The following is a 10,665-nucleotide window of genomic DNA, read 5'->3' as shown; positions in this document are numbered from 1 at the left end:
GTCAGTGTTACTGAGACATTCTCCTTTCCAGTTGTACACACAGCCTAGAAACACCCTTCTTCATGCCATGGTGGTAAGCTACCCCTGAATTCATGGGCGTAAGCTTGCCTGGGCATCTCGTATTTGTCCTTCCAGCAAACAACTTGGAATGACACACCTCCACTTCAATAACTTCCCCAAGAGAAAGTGCTCAGGGCTCTGCAGGCCGTATGCTTCTCCATATACCTGATGTTCATGTCATCAGAATGAGAAAGGATGAATCTTTGAAGGAACCAGAAATCACGACGGGTATGGGATGATTGGCATTCACCTGAACTCAATGTAAGGAGCAGGACCCGCCCATCTCACCTGCCCTCTCTATCCACAAAGGCTTTCTAGCTACCTTTTCTCAGCTGTGACAAAAGTGTGGCAAGTGGACACAGGATCCATGACCCATCTTATGTTCCCTTCTGTTTGAGGGAGCAAGCCCAGGATTCAGTGATAATCCAGCAAATCTTGAATTCCTTGCAGGCGGGTGCAGAGGGCTTCAGTCACATAGGCACCTAAACCTACCCAGCATACGAAACCTGGCTTCTACAGAAACCCTGCAGAGGGGACGGTGGCCTTTCTTCTCAGTTCAGAAGCCACGGCACATTCTCATTATGAGAAAAGTCACAAACCAAGCATTCTGCCTGGAAAGGCTGGTCTTTGATCATGGGTGCCCAGCGTGGACTGTCACTCTCCGGATTCTCGGCCAGTTCCAGACTTTACCCAAGTTCCAATCGCTGGGAATATATTGAAGGAGTGTGAGTGAATGAACACACACGCGTGCATTCATGTAGTACCAGCCAACATGATTGCAGGACCTTTTGCTCCATCTACAAACAACTCCTTCTTCAAGAAACTACTCGGTTTTTAGCCACAAACCCCACCAGCCCTTGCTCGCTTCCAACTGTTTTACCGTGGAAGTGACGCTATCCTCACTCCCAGTGGGTGGCCTACAGCCCTCTTTAGTTTCTCACATGGCTATGGCATCCTCTTTTTTCACCTTTGACCTCAGGCCTATGTTCAAGTGGGTCAAGATTTTGCATAAGATCAGTCCTTTTTGTCTATCACTGACACCCCCTATCAAGGACACCACAACTTGCAGCAACGAATGTTTCTAAGCCCTGTAACAATCTGAAGTCTCTCCAGAGGTGACAGTACTTGGAACCAGTCCAGATCCTGGTTCTAGTATTCATGAGGGGCATGTGCAGGAGCTGCCCTTTGGGGTTCTCCAGGCCCCACCAGCCTCCACAGCATCCAGCTGGAACAGACCCCTGATGTTCAGAAAAATCCCTCTGCACCATTATCAATGCTAACCATCTCACCATGCAAGAGAGCGTCCCCCAGGAATGCACAGGCCACGGCGTATTTCTGGGCAACAGTCCAAATGATGATCTTCACAATCTAAAATGCATGGGTCTGGAGAGATGGCTCCATGGGTAAAGATCTGAGTTCTGATGGCCAGCAGCCACATAGAAAGCTGGGTATGGCCGTGAACTCTCCTGGAATCCCGGCAATAGAGGCAGAGGAGGCAGAAGGATTGCTAGGGCTTCAGCCTGCCAGCCTAGCCAAATAAGCAACAAGGAAAAAAGTAAACAAACATAAACAATGGTGAGATCTAGGTTCAATGAGAGAATGAGAAATATCTTAAGGGAATAAGATAGAACACAAGAGAGAAGGACACCTCACACCTTTGCCTCCACATACACAAGCATGTACAAGCACACTTGCACACATGTATATATCCATATACACACTTATGCATGTATACACACACACACACGCACACACACACACAAAATAAAATCCAAACACCCTGGCCTATATGCTGACTTCCTTCCTGGTCCTCCCCTGTTGTTTTTCTCCAAGAATTCTGGTACTTTGTACTCCATTCTTATGACCCTTTGCCACCTCTTTATTGCTCCTGCAGACATTCATGTATTAATATCATCAGGGTCTTAGAAAATTATGCTATGCATTAATAGATATTAATATTACCTATTCGTTTATCTTTTTCCATATTTTTTAATTAACTCCCCATGATCTTACATTTTTTCCAAATTATGTAGTACTGCTGTTTAAAATTCTTTCATAGACAAAGTAGAGAATGCTTTGTGAATTTTTTTAACAATATGAATAGGTGCCTAAGCAAAATATACTTACCTGGTAAATACTATCTCTGCCCTGAAGTGCAGTCTGTGTATAGACATGTGGTTCTGGTACCCTGAACTAGAGGTGCTCTGCCTCCCCACTCATTGCTGTGGGGCTTGTCTGTCTGTCTGCAGGGCTAGCACAGGTGACTGGCTGGGATAGGAGCAGAAGCTTGGAAGGACTGGAGGAAAGATAAAAGAGTTAAAAAAAACTCTTGTTTTCCCAGCAATACCACTCTTGGGAATATACCCAAGAGAGGCCTTATCATACAACAAAAGTATATGCTCTACGATGTTCATAGCAGCATTGTTTGTAATAGCCAGAACCTGGAAACAACCTAGATGCCCTTCAATGGAAGAATGGATGGAGAAAGTATGGAATATATACATATTAGAGTATTACTCAGCAGTAAAAAACAAGGACTTCTTGAATTTTGCGTACAAATGGATGGAAATAGAAAACACTATCCTGCGTGAGGTAAGCCAGACCCAAAAAGAGGAACATGGGATGTACTCACTCATATTTGGATTCTAGCCACAAACAAAGGACATTGAGCCTATAATTAGTGATCCTAGAGAAGCTAAATAAGAAGGAGAACCCAAAGAAAAACATATAGGCACCCTCCTGAATATTAACCTTCATCAGGCGATGAAAGGAGACAGAGACAGAGACCCACATTGGAGCACCGGACATAATTCTCAAGGTCCAAATCAGGAGCAGAAGGAGAGAGAGCATGAGCAAGGAACTAAGGACCGCAAGGGGTGAACCCACATACTGAGACAATTGGGAAGGTTCTATTGGGAACTCACCAAGGCCAGCTGGCCTGGGTCTGAAAAAGCCTGGGATAAAACCGGTCTCTCTGAACATAGCGGACAATGAGGACTACTGAGAACTCAAGAACAATGGCAATGGGTTTCTGATCCTACTGCACGTAGTGGCTTTGTAGGAGCCTAGGCAGTTTGGATGCTCAACTTGCTAGACCTGGATGGAGGTGGGGGTTCCTTGGACTTCCCACAAGTCAGGGAACCCTAAGTGCTCTTCGGGCTGAGGAGGGAGAGGGACTTGACTGGGGGAGGGGGAGGGAAATGGGAGGCGGTGGCGGGGAAAAGACGGAAATCTTTAATAAATAAATACATTAAAAAAACTAAAAAAAAACTCTTGTTTTTTTTTTTTTTAACACAGCGACCTCCTGGAGGAGGGAAGTGTCATTTAAAGAAGAAATTGGTACATCTCAAATGAGATCTACTGGTACACAAACCCTGTGCAACAACTTGTTTGCTCAGTGCTCCTCACACTCGCGTGTTACAGTCTGTGTGTCCCCATCCTTTCTGCTCACATCACCCCAGAGAAGGAGTGGTCTTGAGCAAGCCCAGCAAGGGCCAGGATGAGAAGGCTGGTTTTTGAGCTGTGGACTACGGGTCAACAACTGTGGGAATGTGAGTTCAGGCTGTGCTGCTGGTCCTACCACTGGGCTTTGTGCAGAGAACCTTGGGGCCAGCAGCAGGAAAGCCCACACTTTCCATGTCCCAAGTTTCCAGATCTAAAGAGTATACAAAGGATAAAAATTCAAATAAAGTAAAACCCCTTCTCCATCAAAATCTGAGACAAGGTGACAAAGCCTCAGATTTACTGTTGGGGGATCCTCATGGAGATCTTTACACAAACCAAAGCATCATTAATTCTGAAAAGGGGTGAAGACAATAGCCCCAAGGGAAGATATTTCTGAGTAAGGCACAGCATCCCTAGAGAAGCTTCCTGATAGAATTAGTACCTAATACTTCACTGTTTTATGGACCAGGGAGAGAGTACCCAGGAGAGGTGGCAGAATGTGTTTCTCTGTATGGACTTGGATGGTGGAGCCTAGAGAGACTCTTGCCAGAAGGACAGGGAGACAGATGTCTCACCTGCTGCCTCTGGTTGATAGGGGATGTCCAGAATGCCACAATGGTGTTCTAGGTCCATGTGGCTTGAACACATGTGCTTTCCCATTTGAGGAAGATCTTTCTGAGAAGCACCATTCTGCCCCTGTGTCCACCAGAGAAGAGAGACCTTAAAGGGTCATGAAGGAGAAGGAACTCTATGTACTCCAGGCCCCTGAAGAAAACCCCTTGAGGAAATATGAAGCCCTTCTTCTTGTTCCAGCCTATATTCTTCAACATCCATGGGTCCAGGTTTGACCTATGCGGTGAGGAGTCAAAGAGCTGGAGGCAGGAGCCCTCGCCAAAGTCAGGCAGAACAGTCATTGTGCGAGGGGAGGGGGGGTGCATGGAAGTCACTGAGGAAGGAACAGGTGAGTGAGACCACTAGAGGCAGGACTGGGTAAGACAAGGTCTTAGCTGACTAGAGAGGTTTGTCCCTGGAGAAACAGTCATTGTTGTTGCCCTTGGAAGTATAACTTCATCTTGACTATGATAGTAAAATGTTGGCATGTAATTCTTGAAAGCTAAACTCAAAATGCTCCAAGACAATCAATCATGCCACAGACGGTTTGTCAGCAACACAGCTATTAGGAAATGTCAGTGACAGGCCTGTTATCCCATCTGCATGGGAGGCCAAGGGAGAAAGATAAATATGAAGGCCTCTAGGGGTTTCAGAATAAGTTCCAGACCAGCCTGGGCAACTTAGTAAGATGCTGTCTCAAAGCAAAACATGGAAAGAGGGTTGGGATGTAGCTCAGCAGTAGAGCTCTCGCTTGCATGTGTGGGGTCATGGGTTGTTGTAATAGGAGCGGCGGAGCTGTGTCCCCAGCACCCTGGCCTCCTGGCTAGCTTATGCCCCAAAATAACAATACACAAACTGTATTCTTTTAAACACTGCTTGGCCCATTAACTCTAGCCCTTACAGGCTAATTCTCATATCCCGATCAACCCATCTCTAATAATCTGTGTAGCCCACGAGGTGGCTTACCAGGGAAGACCTTAACCTACGTCCATCCTGGGTCAGAGCTTGAACAATAGCATCTGCCCTGGAGAGGGGAGCATGGCTTCTGTCTGAGGCGTCTACCTCACTTCCTCTTCCTCCCAGAATTCTGTTCTATTTACTCCTCCCACCTATGTTTTAACCTATGAGGCCAAGCAGTTTCTTTATTACTTAACCAATGACCTTCCTCCATCAATGAATTTAATCCTCACTATTACAAATAAAGAGGAAAAGGATGGGGGAGAAGAAAAGAAGGAAGAAATTTTAATAAACATTTTTATATATACATTTTCTATTTGTATATTGTAATTTTCATGTTCAGCCTCCCACTGAGTTCTAAAATTTCAAGAAATATCAATCTTTTCTGTTACATCCATCAATAGTGCACATGGCCTTTAAAATGATGCCCCAAGCTGAGAAATAAATACTCAAAACATGAGCCTCAGGAAGACTTTGAAATTCAAGAAAGTTTCCACCTTTGACTCCAAAGGCTCATGGTCATGTCATAATGAAAATGTGGTCATATCCCTACAAAAATCAGTGCAGCTTAGCAGTCAAGGGTTCAAAATCCCAAAGCATCAAGTCTCTTCTGAGACACAAGGAAATAGCTGTGGTCCTCCGTAAATCCCCAAAGTAAGTTACACGTAATACATGAAGGTATAGACTAAACATTCCCCTTTGAATGGGGATAGATGGGAAACATCAAAAAAAAGACAAGGCCAAAGCAAGAACAAAGCCCAGCAGGGTAGACATTATGTCCTACATGTCCATGTCCAACATGTGTGGCAGATGGCCTTATGAGGTGAGCTCTAGGGGCTTGTATATCTCAACCTCTGCGGCCCTGCTGCCTGCCACAAGCATGGACTCTACCTCTGGCCGATTCCACTCAGTGACTATGCCTTTCCTTTGTTCTGGACATCTTCAACATTCTGCAGCTGCCCATGGAGGTGTGGGCTTTACCTTTAGAGTCTCACTCATCTCCCTGCCTCGGTGTTTTTTTTTTTTTCTACTACCCTGGTGCAAGCCCTCATGACCTCACACCCCTCGCATTCTGCGAGCTAAGAAAGCACCTTCTGAATAATGCCAGGTTCTGCCACCAGCTCAAGATGCGAGTAGGCCCCTTTGACAACGGCTGTCATGCCAGGATGGTTGAACTAACTCCCCTGAAGAAAAGTACTTCTCTAGGCAATCCCACTTGAGCAGTGAACCCCAGGACCCCCTGACTCAGGCACTCTTGTTTTAATTGAGTCAATATTTCCACATGTCACTTGAACTTTGAGCCCATTCTCAGCAACATTCAATGTAGCCACTCTTTTCTTTCCAAACAGATCATTTTCACACAGCTCTCCTCTCCTTTCCCCCCTTTTAGGTTCTTAGTGTACAATCTAACTAGAAGCAGGGAAAAGTAAGCACTCCACAGTCTGGGTATTTGGCTATTTGACATTTCCTCCTTCAAATAAACTAGTCCATTGCTTTTAAATTTAGTCCCTCTCAAATGTTTAGGGAATAGACAAAACGCAGCCAGATTCCTTCAGCATCTAACACAAATGGCCTCTAGTCCAGTTCTTACCCAAGGTCTTGGTCCCATCTGAAAAGTATGTACAGCTGTTACTGTTTGAATCTGTATCAGCATTCTGCTACCTGAACACCCACCTGAAGCTAGGTTCTGCTTAGAGCAACCAAGTTCTCTAGCCCACATCCCCACATTCAAACCTATTCCAAAGGCCTAAGAAACACACGGCCATGAGTATCCAGCAGCAACCCCATTTCCTTGTATAAATCCTCTTGATTGGCTTCTTTCTGTTGCTGCAACAGCCTAGCTGGCACAAACATCAGATAAAAGATTTGTTTTGACTCATGGTTCTGGAGAATCCCGGTCCATCACACTGCAGGAGGTAGAGGAAAGTCTCCGGCGATGGGAGCTTGTAGCAGAAGGTTATCCATCATGGTAGATCAAGAAGCAGAGAGCTTTAGACCAGAAGAAATGGCAGGAAGACTCTTTGAAGGCTAGCTAGTTTTACAGAGTAGAATGAGCAGAGGGAAGCCTCCCGTTCCACTTTCCTGAAAGCAGAGCCTCCTTACCTAGGAGACTTTGGGGCTATGGAGGGCAGAGATTAGGGTATCAATGGCTATATTTCCAGCACCTAGAACATTTCACAGTCTGTTCTGTGACTACTCATACCGTAGGTTTTTGTCCCTGTCTAGAACGACACTAGGCGGCCTACCCTAGTTCATTGTCTCTTTCAGCTGCTTTCCCCCTTCTACAATGAGAAAAATTTAAATGGTGTTTTAGTGACTCTTCTCTTGGCTAATATAAAATGCCTGACAAAAGCAATGTAAAAAAGGAATGGTTTATTTTGCCTCACAGGTAGAGAGGCAAGTCTACCACATCAGGGGAGGCATTGCTATGGGATCTATGACACAACTGGTCTCCTTGTAGCCGTAGTCAGGAAATGGAAATGAATGCTGGCTCAAATAACTTTCTTCTTATCTGGTTCAAGATCCCAGCCCATTGCTACCATATTCAGGGAGTGCCTCCCGTCCTTGGTGAAACTTCTCTGGAAATGCCCTCAGAAGCACACCCAGAGGCTTGCCTTCTACGTGGTCATAAATCCAGTCAAATCTAATAGATGATAAGCACCACCAGACCAATAGTGATAGACTTCCCTTCACAAAACTGAAGGATGCTCTCACTTGCCTTCCAATATGGAAAGCTTTTCAGTTTTCCTCAGATGTAAGCCACGATGCTATTCCCTCGCTTATCATCTCTAAACTCAGAAAATAATTTATTTACCGTCTTTAAATCTTCCGAGGCAAAAATTCTACAAATCCCTCATTGATGTCTTGAGTGAGTCCCTCTCTGCATGGAGCTCCATCCACTGTGACATTGATCAAGGCAGAGAGAATTGTCCCCCAAACTCAAAGGCATTTCCAAGGAAGAGGAGTTGCTGAAAGCCTGGTCTACTACTTGGTGTTGGCTCCTCAGATAACCACACCTGAGTTTTGGCTTCAGTCCCCAATGTCAACTCCAGATCATGATTTCATAGCATTGCCACTTTTACATGGTCCCCACACATGACATCTAACCAGCACTCAGTCCTTAGCATGGGGCAGTCAGCCTATGCTCCCAGAGCAAGACAGCGAAAGAAGCCCAAAGTTCTCAGCCTCCAACACACTGGTGATAAGTGGAGCCGTCAGGGTTACAAGCAGAACTTCTAAGCTGGAAGGACCCTCTTCACCTTCTCAAACAACCTGAGCCAGAGCTGTGAGGCAGAAAAGAGAAAGGATTATTGATGAGCACAGGGTCTTGCCAGACCTCTATGCCAGGAGGCGGGCAGCATTCATAATTCAGCTTCCTACAACAACGTGGCTATGGACCTGAAACAGCAGCAGCCACTCACACGGCTCTATCCTCACCCATTTCTCATGCGCATGCACAGGACTTGTCTCCATCTGTGGCACTGGAGGGCATGTTGGGCTTTCCTCCTATAAGCATGTCTCTGCGACAATGAAGCATGCCCAGTGTGACCTGTTCATGGTAAGTGACAGTCACTGCGTCCAGCTCAGATTCACAATGGGAACCAATGTGACAGTCCCGGACTTCCTATGAGTAGGATTCTCACTACTGGGTGGAGCCAGAGCACAGAGAGGAAAGGACTTCAGCTGTCAGACATTCACAACAGTTTGTTCTGGAAATTCCCAAGGTGACCTCCATGAAAGCCTGTAGATGACACCTTCCTTCCCTTTGGACCTCTCTATCCAAACAATAAGTGGATTCTTTCAGAAAACCCCAACCTCCCTTGTGCAAGCCACACTGAGGTTTACACACTCTCAGGATCTCTCTCTCTCTCTCTCTCTCTCTCTCTCTCTCTCTCTCTCACACACACACACACACACACACACACACACACACACACACACCCTCACCATGTATACATGTGGCGTTGAGGGAAGAGTTGAAACTGAGCAGTCGGGAAACATCTGTTCCAAATAGTGCCCCAAGAAGGGTTTAACGTACTAGTGACCTGGGTGTCTTTGCAGCTGGAGAAGAAGGGAAAATGTCCCAAGATCCTTCAGTCTGATTTCTATGAAGAAAGACATGAATCCACGCGGGTTTTAGTTCCCAGATCCCAGCCCTGGGGGCCTTTGTGAGGAAGCCGTGTCGGTCTTGGCTGCCCTTTCTCGACTTCTGTTGTTTTCTAGGGCTCAGTGGGATGAGTAGTCTGTGCTGTGGCAAGACATGCCAACAAATTGCATCACTTCTGCCTCGGTGACCAAGGACAATGGCATGCCATATGCCAGCGGCAGGAAAAGAATGAGACTCATTTACACTGGCACCGGGTGATGTGGCCATCAGCTTTCCGAGACTGTCTGCCGAAAATTGGAAGGTGGCAGAGAGGCAGCACCCCTGGGCTTCCAACTACAGGACAGAGAGGGCGTGGATGGAGGCACCAGGTCTCACAGGGTGGAGGTGCCCTTCATGGAGGAATGTTAGCCTTGCTGTCTCAGAGGAGGCCCTGAGTGGGGTCAGCATCTGCTCCCTACACTGAAGGGAAAGAAAGGAACTGGGTGTAGCAATGCCTTCCAGCTGCTTCAGGAAACAAAAACTCAGTGGGTGCCATATACAGAACATTCAAAGCCTCTGCCTGTGCAGGCAGCCTGCCACAAAAGCCTGCCCCGCCGGTGACCCCATGCTTGGACCCCACCCCAAGACTGTGCAGCTCATGTCCAACCTCCAGTCTCTCTGGCAACGTGTTGTTTATCTCCATACATGGTCTCTAGGACTCAGGTAATGATTAAAGAGCCAGTGCTCTGGCGACATGAGTCGCTAATGAGGGGATCGGGGGTCACCCTCACATGGCAGTCAGCCAAGGGCTCACCCATCTCCACTGTCCTTTGCACTTGTTCTAAGGGCAGTGAGGAGACAGATAGCAATCATATGTCCCCCCTTCTTAATCGCTGCAATTAACCATTGTCAGAGGCAGGTGAGCATAGAGTGACATCCTGGCAAAGTGACACACACACACACAAAAAAAACAATATAATTGGCATGTGTGGCGAGTCCTGATCTGATTTTAGAATGGCCCGGGAAAATGAACAAACCCCATCGCTGCTACCTGTAAGAAGCATAACCTCAATGACAAAGAGCTAGCTTGACATTCTAAGGCCCAGCACCCAGGACTCCACAGCAGAGGCAGGCAGTCCACTGAGAATAGCCAGTCCTGGCCTGAGGCCACCATAGGCTGTGCCCTGAGGCTGGAGGAAGCCCACAGCTGAAACTGAGAAATAACTAGCAAGGGAAGGTCTCTCAGGCTCCCAGCCCACGGGAGGTTAGAAGAAGCTGACAGCAGTACCCCCATCCCATCTACTTTCTCAGTCCTGCCTTGGGGCCAGAAAGTTCATCCCAACAGGACCTCTCCCCTAGAAAGAAACGTAAACAGAGACTACTCTTTCATTTCCCAGCTGTCCAGACCCAAATAATCACACAGAGACTATATTAATTACAACACTGTTTGGCAAATAGTCTAGCATATTGCTAACTCATATATCTTTTTTTTTTTTTTTTTTTTT

The sequence above is a fragment of the Microtus ochrogaster genome, chromosome 18 (genome assembly GCF_000317375.1).
Source record: "Microtus ochrogaster isolate Prairie Vole_2 chromosome 18, MicOch1.0, whole genome shotgun sequence".
NCBI classification, from domain to species: Eukaryota; Metazoa; Chordata; class Mammalia; order Rodentia; family Cricetidae; genus Microtus; species Microtus ochrogaster.
This window is presented reverse-complemented; position numbering follows the sequence as displayed.